The sequence below is a fragment of the Triticum dicoccoides genome, chromosome 3B (genome assembly GCF_002162155.2).
Source record: "Triticum dicoccoides isolate Atlit2015 ecotype Zavitan chromosome 3B, WEW_v2.0, whole genome shotgun sequence".
Classification (NCBI taxonomy): Eukaryota; Viridiplantae; Streptophyta; class Magnoliopsida; order Poales; family Poaceae; genus Triticum; species Triticum dicoccoides.
Window position 1 is genome coordinate 776133625 of NC_041385.1, and position 17069 is coordinate 776150693.

The 17069-nt window shown below is 44.2% G+C and overlaps 2 long non-coding RNA genes across 2 annotated transcripts; both read left to right on the forward strand.

Annotated features, from left to right (window-relative positions):
- The first annotated feature begins 6408 nt into the window (after positions 1–6408).
- Positions 6409–7593, forward strand: LOC119282177. Its single transcript, XR_005138647.1, has 3 exons — positions 6409–6826; positions 6929–7322; positions 7418–7593. It is a non-coding gene; the product is annotated as an uncharacterized LOC119282177 (long non-coding RNA).
- A 144-nt stretch (positions 7594–7737) lies between these two features.
- LOC119282178 lies at positions 7738–8533 on the forward strand. The gene is made up of 4 exons (XR_005138648.1): positions 7738–7825; positions 7925–8217; positions 8330–8403; positions 8498–8533. It is a non-coding gene; the product is annotated as an uncharacterized LOC119282178 (long non-coding RNA).
- Positions 8534–17069: the final 8536 nt, after the last annotated feature.

Genomic DNA, 17069 nt, shown 5'->3' on the forward strand with positions numbered 1-17069 from the left:
CGGCGGCGGCGGGACGCAGCGGCGTGCCATGTGGCAGCCCCTAATTGGCGCAGGCGCGGCGGCGGACGCGTCCGGCCTGATCCGGACGTGTCCGGCTGCGAAGAGGGGGATTTCTACGGTTTCGTCCGGATTTGGAGGGGGAGATGCATATTTGTAGGTAGAGGGAGCTAGGAGACTCCAAATGGGGTGCGGTTTTCGCCCACACGATCGTGATCCGACGGCGGAGAGCATGGAAGTGACTTAGATGGGTTATTGGGCTGTTTTGGAGGGGTCTTGGGCTGCAACTCAAAAGAGGCCTTTGCGGTTATGCGGTTAACCGTTGGAGTATCAAACGACCTCCAAATGGCACGAAACTTGACAGGTGGTCTACCGGTGCTATACCAGGGCCACTCGGCAAGGCTCGGTCCATTCTGAGAACGTTCAACACCCGCACACGAAAAGAGACAAGAGGGGTGCGCCGGTGCATGTGGGAGTGCCGGATTGCAAAACGGACAACGGGGAAAATGCTCGGATGCATGAGACGAACACGTATGCAAATGAGATGCACATAATGCCATGATATGATATGCATGACATGAATAAAATGCAAAACAAAAGACAAAACCCAACCACGGAGGGAATATCATAACACATAGCCGAAAATGGCAAGAGTTGGAGTTACAAAGATGGAAAGTTACATCCGGGGTGTTACAACATGCGACCTTTAGACTCGATCCACTGAGGCACAACTATCATCGGGAGTCCCTGTTAAAGAACATCGTAGTAACATACTTAGCAATGAAGTTTAGCTTAAAAAATAATGTATGCAAAAAATGCACTGAGGACAAATTGTAAAAATCATATCATCTTTCCTAAATAGATGTGACCGTAGTTCAGTACGAACAATATTGGTCGCACGTTTTGAGTACTAAGATTTCTAAGTCCACGAAAATAATTTGTCTTGACAGTATGAAGATCCTCAAGCCATGAAACATAATGACTTATCTCCTCGCAGTTTAGTTCAGCCCTGGAACAGTAATAGGTCATGTCTACCAAGCGCTGGACATGTTTGCTTAAATGGAAATAAGCTGTCAATAGAAAATAGTTGACATGTTATTTAAAAATAGTTGACAACTAATTTCTATTGACAACTTATTTCCATTTAAGCAAACATGTCTGGCGCTTGGTAGACAACACCTACTACTGATCCGGGGCTGAACTAAACTGTGAGAAGATAAGTCATTATGTTTCATGGCTTGAGGATCTTGATACTGTCAAGACAAGTTATTTTCCCAGACTTTGAAATATTAGTACTCAATACGTGCGACCACTAGTGTGCGTATTGAACTACGGTCACATCTATTTAAGAAAGATGGTAAGATTTTTACTATTTGTCCCCAGTGCATCTTTTGCATACATTATTTTTTAAGCTAAACTTCATTGCTAAGTATGTTACTACGATATTTTTCAACAGGGACTCCCGATGAATGTTGTGCCTCGTTGGATCGAGCCTAAAGGTTGCATGACAATGATTAACTTACGGCCAAGATATCCTACATTGCACATCAGTGCATTCATGATTTTTTAAAGCAAGCAAGTCTTAATAGTCAAAGACTAAAGCAAAATTGTGAAGGATCACAATAGAGAAGTACTAGGGGCAGCAATCAGAAGCGCAACACAGAATTAGGAGACAGGTTCATCTGCATTCTCCAATATGATGAAGCAGGAGTGCTACACATGTTTTATGCTATTTTGCCTGAGAGAAAGCAGCAAGAGTGAATAGCTAGTTAGAATGAGTTTGAAGATGATGATGTGCTACCCTATGACTATGATGATTAAATAGCTAGTGTTGGTGGTAATAACTATGATGATTATTATTAACTAGTGTTGGTTGATGGTGATTAGATAGCTACACTATGACTATGATGATTAAATAGTGTTGGTGGTAATGATTATGATTATTAATAATTAGCTAGTGTTCTTGGTGATGATATGATGCAAGAGTTTTTATATTAATATGATGATGATGTTTATCATGATTATCATGATGACTTGTTATTATGATCATGATTAGTTATTATATCATTGGTGGAAGGAACACGGATTAAATTCATGCGGAAGGATCAAAAGTGACAAAAGGTTGAATTAGTATGATCGTTGTCCTAATACAACTTTTGATTCATCCAAATGAATCTAATCCATGTTTCTTCCTCACAATGATATATTAATTCATCATGGACATAATGATATAACAACCTCTTAATTGGTACTATATCAAAATTTATATAACGACGTATAAATACATTTAAAAAATGGAAAACAAAATACTAGTAGCGCTGGTCTGGAAGCATGCTACTAATAGTTAGATTAGCAGTAGCACTGGAAATTATACACGCTACAGCTATACATCTTAGCAGTAGCGCCTTACTAGTAGCGCGGGTCCCTGCGCTACTAGTAGGCATTAAACCCGCGCTACTAGTAGGCATTAAACCCGCGCTACGACTAGACTTTTCCCTAGTAGTGGTATGGCGTATTCATATGTAAGCAAATTGCTTAGTTAGTACCAGCTGTAGTATGTATGAGGTGTAAAAGTTTGCCTGTAGCATAGAAATCATGCAAGGAACAACTTAGTTTGCAAACCAACATCAACGTCGACAAATAGCATTCACCAAAAGAAATTAAACAATCGTTTTGTTCAAAACTTTGCAGTCAGGAACACCTTTACATTCACTTCTTATATCTAAGCTTTCATGTTTTGGAAGCTTGCAGCAACACGAGTATGGTCTTATTTGTGAATATGCGAATGAGAAGTAGGAGTACAGAGTCACAAGAAATGCAGAAGCAGCAGCTGATATTATGCCCTGGTTCAGCTGTATTACATCATGTACTACAGAACATCTCAAACCACCAGGAACTAGGCAATAATAATTTTTTATTTCTGGATTTTCATTCACAACAAGCTACATTCACTTCTCTGAACTCACAAGATTACAATCTGCAAGTACTAGATACATTCACATTCTGAGTACTGATCAATACTCACCAACGATGATTGCAATGGATAAGATCGCACACTACAATCTTCAGGTACCAGATACATGAAGCTGGAACAAAAGCAACGAGAGACTTGGTCCTTGTTGCTACAAGGGGTTGGTGGGCTGTGCTCGCTGTCCACACAAGTTTTTTTGTAGCAGAAGGATGTCGTCAGGTCAAGGAGCAAACGCTGGATGTGAAGGAGCGGCCTGCGGTGGACTTGGCGTCGGGGACCGGCAAGAAGGCGTGCAGGCTTGGAGGTAGGTCAAACGTGGTGGATCTTGCCGCGGCCGTCGAATTGATCACCGGGGCCGTGGATCCGTTTGAGGTGAACGACCGTGGAGACCGGTCAAGCGTGGCCACCATCTAAGAGGTCGGACAAGCCCGACTGCCGTCGAAGGATTCATCGGGGCCACCGCCGTGGAGAGATTGGAGAGGATCCAGATTGAGAATTGAAATTTTGGCAAAGGTCTGCTTTGGCCGAGGGGTCATTGGCAAATTAGCCAGAGCGGTTGCAGGCGTGTTTTTGTAAATTTGTGTTGCTTTTGATCCCATGCGTGAGATCTTGATCTGCCGGCCGAGGAGTTGAGGGATACAAGGATGCAGGAGCCATAAGATCTTATATTTATTTACAGAGGGGGTATCTCTTGCGAGCTAGCTTCATTGGTGCCAAGACAAGATCCTGAAAGCGAAAGTATATATCATGCATAGGAAGAAAACAACTTTTACATGAAAACAATTTGACGTTGAGCTCAGTATCCTCCAAGACGCAAACTTGTCAATTTCCATCATCAAACTTTGGTGCCTGCTTGCGATGAAACCCAAAACCCTCGAGAGCAAAGCAGAGTCAAGAACGCAGGAAGCAGGGCAGAGCCAGAAAGCAGAAATTGAGCTGCTGCTATGGCCCGTTTGCCATGTCACCGCTGAAAAAAAAATATGGGCAGCCTAGGTGGCAGTGGCCTTTTCCATTGGCAACACAACAAGGTGAAGTGATTCTTGAGACCTTTCTTCCACGCTTGATTTACGGCTCTGAGACAGGAATATATTCCACTTGTAGATATTATTAGTTACTAGCAAAAATGGCCGTACGTTGCAACGGGAGAAAAAAGATAGTGTTTAGCACCGAAATTAATTGGATTTTTTTTCTTTGGCGGAACGCATGTGCTTTACCATAGAACAAACACCAGCGCTGGAGTCCGTCTCGTTCGTTGTGGACTAATGCAAGTCGTCCAACAAGTCAGGCTTCTTGGTAGAGGCATGGGCTTTGGCGGACACCCTGGCATGCCATCACCCATGCATATGTGTTTCATGAGTGGCGACGAGCTAGTCGGGCATGTCGATTGTGGAAACTGTGAGCCGCTCCTCGTCTCCTACAATGCCTCATCGGTTTACAGTATATACACTGTATGTCTTCGGATAATGGTCGACAACTCTTTATTTGGAGTAAGAATTTAACCATGATGAGATTGCCACAATCCTATGATAGCAACCTGGAAGGTGTAGCCCAAACATTCACGTCCTCGACGGTCCGAATACCAGTAATGATCAAAAACTGCTAAAATAAGTCTAGGAACTGCAGTGTTATGAACTTAGAAGCATCACCTCCTCTGCGTTGTTATGAATTTTGCTTTTGCTAGCCCACCATCGCTGCATGACGGATTTAATCCAACTGCAACCCAATTAAAGTCCTCCTTTATTTGTACACCATTAGTCACCAGGGATCAACATCAATTTTACGGTCTCTTTTAAATATAAAATTTCGTTTATTCATGATAGCACATATGCCCGTGCGTTGCAACCGGGAAGAAAATTGAGGTGTCCACCAAATACCCATCGCATGTCGACGTATAAAAGAAATGCATATCATGCTTTGAAAAAAATCGTCGCATTTATCTAGTGAGTCATTTATTCATGTTGGCACTTTTAATGTTCGCAACGTCGTCCTCTCGTCGATGATGGTAAGGTTTTTGCATCCACAATTAAATTTTTATTATGAAGCCGCATTCATGTACTTCGACGGCACCTCCTTCAGCTTCGCACTATCATCAGATGAAAGAGTAGTGGTGCATTGAATGGGAATTTTTTATAAAGAATTTTTTTAAAAATATTCTTTTTTGCGAGGGTTTTTAAATATTCGAGTGCAAGCCGTTTTCGGAAAAGCAATTCGGCTCCCGGGTCCAGATGCTCCTGCTATCTGGACCGCACCTCTGCTTTGCAATTCCCACACAGGCCTGTATTCACTGTCGTATTTTGATTAAATAGTACCAGGCCTGGCCCACCTATCAGACGTACGGACTCGAAGTGGCTTCGTAACGCCGCTATAGTACAGATGGGCTGGGACGGAGGTGGACCAACGGCCGCCGTCATCCCCTAGCAGCGCGTTTGGTTCGGGGGAATTAGAGATGGGGAATGGGAGTTGAGGGGTGAGGAGATTAAAAGTCCACTGTTTGATTAGAGGGAATGGGAGTTTAAGTGGGAAGGGGAATGGGAGTTGAGGAAGCCAATTCCCACCTATTTCTTCCCAGGGGGTACCCTGTTAATTTGTGAGCAGAGTTTTATCCCGTGCTAATTCCCACCATATACCAAACAAGAGAATGGGAGTAAAAATCAACTTCCCATGACTAATTCCTTCATAAACACCCTGATGCAAACTCCCATTCTCATGCCCAAGTATTTACCAAACAGGCGGTAGATATTTATGGCCGGATCCCCCATCCCCAACCTACCCATCGTCTTCCTCGGTTCTTCCACCAGTACCTCACTTTCCTCCCCTCTCCCTCGGCACGGCAATGGAGTCGTCGTCCTCCGCCACCAAGCGTAGGCCGACGCCGGCACCCCTTCCGCTTATCCCCTGCCCTTTTTGCGGCGCACAAGCCCTCACCTTCGTCTGTGGCCCTCATGGATCTAAGCCATCCCCAGTCCACCGCCGCCGCTCTTCTGGACTAGGCCATTGTTGCTGATTCTTTCAGCGGCTGAGCTATCCATCAGGTAATCATGTGCGGACCACCATTTTTCTACCCCCAACTGAGTAGCTAGATCTCGATGCACCAGTCTTACTCACCCACATCATCTGTTCATCTCATTCCCAGAGAACCATGTCCGACTACACTAGCCGTGACGATATTAGCGATAGGCAGATCACCCCACCAGATCCAGCACGGCTGCTGGCACAGCTAGTCGCTCAGATGGTCTCCCCCCAAATACAACATCCAGAAGCTCTGTCAGGCATGTTGTGACTGTAATGAACGGGTTTAGTGAGTACAAATGCTGTTAGTCAAAGAAATAGGTTTTGGTGGGATGCTTGAACTCCCAATGATCCAGAAATTAAATCTCAGGCTGAGCTCCTGGTGCATGAGTAAGGTAGATTTTCGTCCCTGAGCAGTGGTCATCAATAACAAAAAAAAAATACTACATTTTCAGTGCTGCAGATGTGGCCATGATATTCGGCATACGGTCTGGCAACAGAGATGTGCTCGGTCCGGATGGTAACATCAATGAGGCGGCAAGCGCGGCGGTCCTTTCTATGTGAACAGAATGCACAAGCAACCCGCCATGTCACCACTGCGCGCCATAACATACACACCGACATGATCAACTTCACAGACAAGCTGATGGCAACACTTTGCATCCAAGTGCACATGCTGTGTTGCGAGGGCTTACTCTGACTGTCCCCCTGAAAATGATAGATAACAATGCAACATCTACCGAACCTCACCCAGCTAATCCACCCAGTTCTACTCTACAAGCCATTGTACCGAACCCCAGTTTCTAGCAAAATCCATGGCGTGAGGCTTGAAATTGTCTGATTGTGAAGGTAACATATCTTTGTCAGATCATCTCTTCATGGCCATCATCTATTTTCCCTAAACTATTAATCATTTTACTTTCTCTCACTTTCTATATTAATGATGTGCAGGAGAGCGCTCTTCTAATAAACATAAACCGGCTAAATGGATGAGGCAATCCGGCTCCACTTCCCGCCCTCAGGAAACCAAGGCCTCCAAAAGCCCTAGCAAGGAATCTGTAAGTGATGCTCGGACAACTGAATCAATTTGATCTACTGTCCAGCACTATGCATGGTGCATATCAGTTTCAGTTAGGGATATGTACGCCGACTGCCAGAAGGGTGATCCTTCGACAGTAATTTTTGTTGTCAACCGCATCAACATACCGAAGAGGAAGTATGTATCATCAAGGAGTTATGCCACCAACCCATGGTTCGCAGGCCGGCCAGTCGTTCCAACATCAACTACTACTGTTGAACTTCTTGAATCCCACTTCCAATCGCTGTCTGCACACCACCTTGCCAGGTTTGCATATATTATCATTCTCCACTATTTAAATAAATGGCATGCTGCACTGCATCACCATAAGAAATTTACTGGTTATGACTTTTTTCCCCAAGAACTGGATAGTACACAATGCTCCACAGTTCGTACGAGTTAGCGGGAAGGACATCATGGATCAGCTAGTCGGCAATGACATGCTCGATCATGAACTAGGGTGTAACATTTTGTGGCGGCAGGACCAGGTCGATCTGGAGTCAAACCACGCTTTGCCATATCTGAATCACCGTCACATACTAGAGTTTGATTTCTCGGTAAGATAAATTGTTTTCTTCTCAGCACCTAATCAAAGCCAAACCAGCCATCTATATAATCAATTTGGACCAGTTACCTAATTCTAAAACTCCTCCCTCTTAATTTTTTTCAGATGCTCGCTCTATAAGGCACAAGCATTTCTGATTTTCTAGAGATTCAGAATCAATTCATTGGGGCAAACGGTCCAGCCTGCAATTGAGGCATGCCGGCTGGTAATAATTATCCCTTCGTCATCTTGCTCGCACTCTCCCAGTTTTTATGCGTGGCTGAAACACAGCTTTTTGATAGCTTGCCATCTTACTCCATTGTAGTTCTACATCCCAGCATGACGGATGGGCCCTGTAAATTTGGGACAATGGTAGGGAAAACGCGACGGATGGGCCCTTGTACAAAAGGAACATGCTTACAAGGGTTATACAAGTATATGACCCTCATCTGGGCCAAATGGATGCAACCAGGATGAGCAGGCTAGACACGAGCTTATCACGTCTCGCCTCCACGATGCATTGTTCGGCTGCCTAAACAACTTACATGCTGGGTGGCCAACACCCAAGGATAACTGGTCCACTGTTTTCCCCCGTATCATGGATACCTAAATCACCAGGTTAGTAATTTTCCCTATCATTTTAAGCATGTTTCTTAATTGTTCTCCTTATCCCTATCATGGTCATGATCAACACAGTGACTCGTACTAATTACGATAATAATTTTTTCAGAGGAAACAGGTATTTGTGTTATGCACATCACCAGGCACCATGATGTTGAGAAGCTACGAATGCCTATCACCAAGGTAATAGGAATTTGAACAGACTAAACCATTTATTCGCCCTCAAATACTCTTGGAAAGCACATTTCTCACAATGTCAATCATCACATTTTCTCAGATTAACTTGGCGAAAACTAAGAAAATCCATTCTGCAAGACGTGATGAAGCTTCAGGCCGACAGTTCTTTGCCAGCCGATGCAATATGGTCAGTTCATGCTCCTAGCGATGGTTTTGAAGACACCCTCTGAACGCAAGCCATTTTACGTGTCAGCCACAACACGCTTCATGTCTTTCTCCATATGAGATGACTTTTGCAACCCACCCAGCTATGTTGTACCTTCAAACAGAATACTTATTATCGTACAAGTCCCAGTACCAGGGCAACCAAGCAGACAACATCTCTGTAGTGAATATGTTTTTTGGTCGCTATCATCCTTCATCACCACTCGGTTTAACCATTTTTGGGGAACTTATCAGCATATGAGCGTACATACACACGTCCTTGTTGCTGAGGAAAGAAAATCCTTGTCTCTGTCAGACGAAACCAAGCAGGAGAACCACCCTCACCCGCCCGACCCTCCCTCGAAACGATTTTTTTTTCACCTTACAAGTGGGCAAGGCAAACGGCTGGCGACGTCGAAAGCAAATACCTGTACCAGGCCTGCAGAGTACATGTGCGTCCCAGTCGTTATCCAGGAGACGTCCGTCAAATGCTGCAACGCCCGCCGTCTGTACGTACAGCAGCCAGGCCTCCGTATGCTCCATTTTAGATTCCTGTATTGCTGTGACAGTGACGTCTGGCACAGATCACGACGCATCTACGAGTGGCAGAGATTTCGGGTCCATCTGGACCCGGGAGCCAAAACTCAGCCGTTTTTTGCTATGTTATTTTTTTAGATAAGATTGGCTGTTTGGTTTGCAAGGTTATATTCTTGTTTTTTTTTATAATTTGGACTTGATCCAAAGACAAGCATTTTATGTAGACGTCGGATAGGCTCTTTCTTTAAAAAAAACACATGTTAAGAGACTAGAACTGCACGCACGCATCTCGTATGTTCATCAATTTCAAGCTCGCTGCAACAGATTTATTTTTCTATGTTTTCTCTCTTCTTCCACTTTAAACAGAGAATGAACTATTTTTTCTATTGTCTCGAGTAAACCGCCGCCGCCAGAGAGGCAGAGACCCTGTACGCCTCATTGTAGTTATGGCCGGCCGGCCACGTGTACGCCTCGTCATTGAGGCCACGTTTCAAAGCTCTACCCTATTCTCTAGGAAGAAAATGAACATAGTAACAACCTTCTAGCTTCTTCCTTGCTCTAGCTTTCTCTACTGCCGAGCAGCGCAGCCAGCGCCCGAGCACCTCCTGTCCGACCCTCACGCCCGAGCGCCCCCCGCCGTTTAGATCGGTGCGCTACGGATCGATGCGTCACCCATGCCTTCTCCTCCTTCCTCTTTCCCACTTCCTATTCTTCTTTTCTTCTTTCACCCCTGTCGTCGCCGCGTCCTCTACAAGATCGAGCACGCCGCTCCAACGCCTAGCGCCTCCGCTGCATGCATGTATGACTTGCTTCCTTTTCTCAGCCTTTGATTCCGAGACAGCTCCTTGATAACCAGGACATTGAAACGCCTATATAAATTAGTAGCATTGGATTTAAGGACCCGAGGTGGGATTAATAATACATGAAACAAACTTTTCTTCTTAGCAAAGCATCGAGCCAGCTCAGTTGGTGCCGACAATAGCTAGGAGAAAATGAGGTCGTGATTTCAATTCGAAGTAGCATCGAATATTTTCGCCAGGCCCTTTATCTTGGCTAGATTAGTTGGCCCACAGCCCAAGCTGCGTGCGGCTTTCCATCAGGTAGGCTTCATTCGAGTCTCATCGCTCCGGACGGAAAGTCGTGCGTGGCGGGCCACATGAATAGTACCAAAAATTAGTATCATCTTGAATATGTTTCAAATCTCTATCTAATAATAAAGCACGGTGGGTTTCTGTCGCCCGTCGGGCTTTTTGCAAAAAAGTCCTCCTGTTTCTGAGAAATTAACCCGCAGTCCTACATGTAATGTGGGTAATAATGGAAAACGTTTTGTTTTTTTGCAAAAAAAAACCCTGCCACCACCGGCTACCTCCACCACTTAGGGCCTCTTTGATTCATAGGATTGCAAAAACACGGGAATAGGAAAAACGTAGGATTGGAATGGCATGTCCACTGGATCCCTATAGGATTTGAGTTTGTTTGATTGTGTCATGGGAAAAACAAAGGATTTCTTCCAAGAGGTTGGAGTGGATGTTAGAATTCCTGTGAAATGTAATACAAATGAATCCTTAGGAAAAAATCCTACAGGATACAATCCTACGAATCAAACGACCGACGTAGGAAAAATTCCTAAGGATTCTAATCCATCAAAGATACTATGAAAATCCTTTGAATCAAAGAGACCCTTATCCATTCTTGCCTCTACTGTACCGCCCGGCACGCCCCGCCGCTTGCCGCCGGCGTCGACGCCGCAGAAGCCAAGGCAGGGGAATGTGTCGCGGAGGGCGTCCGCACCGCGCGAGCCCAGGAATGGGGCGAGGCGTCACGGCGGGCGTTGTAGAGCGCGGAGGACCGAGGCGTCGCGGCGGGCGTTGGAGGGCACGGCGGACCGAGGCATCGCGGAGGAGAAGGATAAGGCGGCCGGCGTGATCTCTTAGGGTGAGGCGTCGCGGCGTGGCGGCGGTGTTGGCTGCTGTGGAGCGCGCTGCGGCGGGCGGCTTCAGGCGGTAGTGGCTGAACTGGAGTGCGGGCGCTACCGCAACGGCGAACTGGAGGAGAGGCTCCGGCAGTGGGCCAGGCATGGCTAGGCGTCGCCAAGAGCCACGAGGTCGTCACCGCCGGCCTCCGCGCCACGCTGGACTAGCTGCCGCAACCCCCCTGCGCCGTCGCGGTGGGACGCCTGTGTTTCTGCTGCTCCGGTGTCGGCACCTGTCTTTGTGTGGTGCTTGCAAACCAGCCGAGGTAGCGAGCACCCAGCAGCCTGATGAGTAGGATATGAACACGGCTTCGCGGGGAGCTCCCATGGACGGAGAGGCGGCCGGAGGCGGGGAGAGCTCCAAGGCAGCCTGATGAGTAGGAGATGAATGCCGGCTTCGTGGGCGAGCTCCCACGGCAGGCCAGGCGAGAGGAGGCGGATCCATCTGCTCTGACGTGGATCCAGCGCGGGGTGGACGAATCGAGGCGGAGGAGCACGAGCCTGACGGAGAGACAGCCGGAGGCGGGGCGAAGCTCCAGGGCGGCGGGGGTGCTACGGGTTTCATGGCGACTCCCTTCTCTGGAGAAAACAAAAATTAGAGAGAGAAGAAGAAGAAGGGAAAAGCTAGAGAAAGGAGGAGAAGGAGCTCTCCTCTGTGCCACGATCCACCTGAAGCAGGCCAAGCCCAGTTGCCGCCCCTCTCCTCCTTTCTCTAGCTTTTCCCTTCTTCTTCTTCTCTCTCTAATTTTTGTTTTCTCCAGAGAAGGGAGTCACGGTGAGGCTGGCTGCTGGAGTTGGAGAGGGGCTAATTAGCGAAGGGGAAAAGAAACGGGATAGAAACGAGAGAGGGGCTGCAACGCTGCGTTAGAGATAAGACCGAGCGATCGATTCGGTGGCTCCATGCCGGTCGAGCAGGCGAGAGATCTCGCGCGAGTTACACATGGCGTCCACTGGGTCCCACACCACCGCCTAGGCCAATTGGTCCAGCAGTTTCTTTCTATCCTATACCCAACCACACGCGAACTCTCCTCACCGCGTGGCTGTTCATGGGAATTAGCAACTTGAATATACGCAAGCCTTCTTTTCCTTCAAAATACCGTATTTTATGCACCGGTACTGAAATGTTTTAACCACCAATGCCGAATAAAATAGTACCTAGGCACCGAATTAAAATGGGGTTGCTAGCAGATCATCGATGAGAACAGACCAAGATAATTCATGAAGGGCAATGCATTGGGTATTATTGCCCTTTTGAAATTGTAGTACATACATGCTGAATGTCAAAATGTTGAGTATAAACTATACTTCGCTTGCTCCTGAGAAGATAAAACCGACATAAAACCGATTATCATCCCGCAATAATTAAAGTCCAGACTCCCAAGTCTCAGCAAATTAATATGCCAGTGGTGGCTGACCGCGAGCCGGCTGCGACAAGGGGTTGTAGCAGCTTCGGTGTCGGCGAGCCAGCTACAGCAACGAGGCACGTGAGGATAGATGTGGAACGACAAACGTGTGAGATAGATAGCGAATAACGGCTACACGCAGACCGATTATACAATTGCGGACCCTATTTTTCTTTCTTTTTTTCCTTTCTACTTCCGGATTGCGCCTAGCGCTGGTCATAGTGATATCATGGTGGTGTCAATTGTAATTAAAATGGGATTATCGGTTGTGCATGATAATATATTTGTAGCGCCCTTGGGATGGACATGGAACCTGTGCAGAACCTAGAACCAAGATGCTGATGGACATGGAGCTCTCACTAAATTTAAATACACATCAATTCTTTCTACTGTTGCAACCACGGGCGCCTAGCTATTTGCTACCATTGTCTTTTGATCAATTCTCGCAAATACAACCTCCGTCCGGGATTAAAAAGCCCTTGAGCCATGAAACCAACACACCGTGTAGCTTTTGACCGAATTTTTACCCCGTTGCATTGCACGGGCCATTTTCCTAGTTCAAACTAAAAGCGTAAAATCGCGGAAAGAAGTGTATTGTGACGGTGAACCCACGGAGTCAATCCGTACTTTATTATTAGGGAAAGATATAGATATACTGCTAAATGGGTTAAAAAACATATAATAGATGTGTGCACGTATGCTTGGTGATTCGAGTGCATGGTGGCACATATTCGCGTTATCGTATCCTCTTGCTTATTCATTCACTCCTACTGTGGCGCGCCGACGGGGTGGGATGCGATCTGAGCCATAAGAATCCTCATGGATATTATGTATGCATGTTCCCAGCTGGCCGGCTGAGTCGACCTTGATCCATTCCAGTGGAGCAGATGAGAAATGCTCGCCGTCGCCGGGCCGAAAGTTGAACCATGTGGCCAACACAGATTCGAGGAACTCTCTCCTGGTTTATGCTATAGATTTATTAAAACACAAATGTGTAATGGAGAGAGAAAGAACCAGGTTTTGAAAAGATACCTGACTAGGAGATAAACCTCTATGTTCCATATATTTTCCATAGATTGCATAATGTTATTAATACAAGGTTCAACATTACAAGTTCAAAGGGTTTCTCTTTCCCTCTTCTGTCTATGACGGCTAGGGCGCTTATCCCCTCCAGAGAGTGGTGGCCCGGAGCCGTGAAGGTCAAGCTGCCACCTGCCAGTCTCACCATCACAACGAGTAGCAGGTTCGAGCCCATATCCCAGGCGGGCAGGTAGCAGCGGCCAGCCGGGGGATGAGCAGTTGAGCACTGCTGCACAGGCACATCACTACGCAATTGCCATGGATAACAAGCCTAATCAACGCCGATATTTGGTTTTCAATAGAAAAGGAGATGACGTGATCACATATGAAGTTTAGGAAGACTTTTGAGCAGCAACTCATCATCCTTTGCTTGAGTTGATTTTTATGTGTGTGTTTTCTTTTAACTTGGCCCGCCCCGAATTTTCTTTGTAGCTCCGCCACTGAATGGATGCTCTGTAAAAGATGAGGGTTCTACGCAATATTAAATGAGCTTATGCTTATCTTGTCGTTGCTAAATTTGATGCTTTTCTTAATTTAGATGGGTGTTATGCTAATCGTGAGAGAATCTACGGTATATATATAACGGTTACTCAGTACATTGGAGTATATTGTGTCATATCGCACACGGTTTTGTCGGAGTTATAGAATATACGTATAGCTGGAGGTAGATGCGCTGCTTCAGAGAGCTCAGTGCGTTGAGTAGAGCAGTGAGCCAAGTATGTTGAGGTAGATGAGCGCTGATGTGACACGCCGTATCTATACCTAATCTATATATCTATATAAATTGCTCCTAAAGTTGCAAATATTAACCACCAATGTCATCTATCTATACCTACCTACTAATAAAGTACCCAATTTTTCTATCCATCCGTCGTCATATGTTTAAGTTTTACAAAAAATCCCATGATGTTTTTTTCTTTAAGTAACCCACGGTCCAACATTAAGTGCCCTTTCTCTGTTGGGCTTCGGCCCAATTGTGGTAACCACTATCTTACGCTCCTGCACGATGGTTAGATTCCGTGTTTGTCCAGTTCGCACTGTTTCGGCCCATTTAGGTCCCTGACCTTTTATTATTTAAAAAGAATAGGGTAAACATGATGCTATAGCTTTGCGACCGTAACTCGGATTAAAATAATTGTATATGTATTTTTATCAGAAAAATTGCATAGTTTCCAACCGTGCTATTATTTGTTTCTGTTAACCACTTTAAGATTTTATTTAAGGCATAACTTTAATTAACCTAATTAATTGCAATGACGTATTTTGGAAAATGCTAACACACAGTACAATTTTTATATGAAGTATGTTAGGAGAGCCTATATGGATCAGAGGGAGTATGAATGATTGGTTTCAATGTGTGTATAGGAGTAATAAAGAAAGGAGAGAATAAAATGAGTGATAGGTGGGGATAAGAACAGAAGATTCGAAAAAAAATGAAGGAGAGAATCCTTTTACTGAGAATTTTCTCATGACTTGGTACTAATTCCAAACATTGATGCAGCTTACAAATAATGCCTTGGTATGAATTTTTTTTTGAAAATTAGGCTCCTTAAGATCATAATCGCCGTACACAAACCGTACCAAAATTATTGTCTGTGTAGCATAGCATGCTTCTTAATGGACTACTAACATGAATTCTGCTAGGCATTAGTGTGCCCTCTTTGTCGTGCCCGGGCATAATTTGAATGTTGTTGGGCCGTGTTGATGGATATTTCAGTGTACACGTCAATTATCTCTTCCGTTGCAACGCACGAGCAAATGTGCTACTAATTGATAAAAAACATTTAATACAGGACATTTCATACAGAGGAATCCCCGCCTAGGCCGGCCCATGCAGTAGGGACCTCCTATACTGCGCTCTGCGTGCTGGGAGAAAATGCAGTGCACCCGTTTGGGCGGCCTCATTTCTAAATTTGGTTTTTATTTTTTCTTTTCATTTTTATTTTTGTTTTTTCTACTTTAAATAATTTGGTACTTCAAAATAGTTTCATAAATGAAAATTATAAGAATTTGACGTAAAACATTTAATAAATAATAAATTGTTGGTGTTTCATAAAACATTCATGCTTTTGTAAAAAATGTTTAAAATTCTGCAAAAAAGATTGGGAAATAAAAAAATGTTCATGATTTTTCCAAAAGTTCATATATTAAAAGAAATGTTAACGAAATTGAACAAAAAAATTCAGCGCACCCGTTGGGTCGGCCCATGTCTGGGCATCCCTTTTTCCTAAATTTGGTTTGAAATTTTGTTTTTTGTTTTTTTTCTACTTTAAATAATTTGGGATTGACAAAAAGTTCACAAATAAAAAAATATTTTTTAAAGAAAATTTTAAAATCATAAAATGTTTGTGGATACAAAAAATATTCGTTCATTTATAAAACATTTGCTTATTCAAAAAATGCGCAAGATTATGAAAATAAATGTTCAGGAAATAAACAAATGTTCATTATTTTCTGAAAAAAATATTTATTAAAAAATGTTAATGAAATTGAATAAAATTTTGCCAAGCAAAAAATGTTCTTGAATGGAAACATATCCTAAATATTCAAAAATTGTTCATGACATACGAAACTGTTTATTCGTTCATAAAATGTTTGAGTGTTCAAAAAATTATCATACATTTCAAAAAAATGTTTGCTAGATAAAAAAAAGTAAGTTAATTTAAAAAATTGTTCCACCAATGTTCGTTCATTCTAGAAATGTTCAATGATTCAAGAAAATTGCTAAAAAAATGTTCAGAATTTTACAAAAATGGTTGCAAATAATATAAATGTTCATGAGTTAAAAAAATGTTCTTGATTTTAGAAAATCTTTGAAAATTTGTAGAAGTGTTTATGAATTGGAAAAATGTTCACGAGTTTAAAAAAATGTTCATGATTTCAAGAAATCGAGAGTGATAGTGTATCTCTATGATATAGCAAAATATGAGCATGGCCATTGTAGATTATGAGAAAGAATTCTCCTATCTCAACGCACGGGCTCTTTTGCTAGTAATAATAAAGCCATTAGCGCTTTTGCCTGTCAAGCCTAAAATTACTCCCAAAGTTGTCATAAATTACCCACTATGCCATTCATAAGTGAAGAAAATGTTTTGATTTTTTTCTATCAAAGACACACCAGGATCGGTTCTTTTACACGGTGATGCCCTAAAATATCGCAAGCACAGTTGAACCGCGGTAGCTGAAGCCTCCCTCCTTCACGCAGGGGACCAAGGTTTGATCCATGGTCCCACCCGTTTTTTCTCTCCCTTTTTGTCAAGCGTACAACTCCACCTCCCGGGTTGACGGGCCGAGCCATGTGTGGGGGGTGGCGCCCCCCTCCTTTTTTGCCTTTTGCCTTTTCTTTTATTGTCTATGTTTTTATTATTCCTTCTTTAAATTAATTCAAATTTCCCAAAATACCAATTTGGGACCCTGTTCCAGCACCCTGCCAGAGGAAGAAATCATCACCAGAGGTCATTTTCATCATCCCGGTG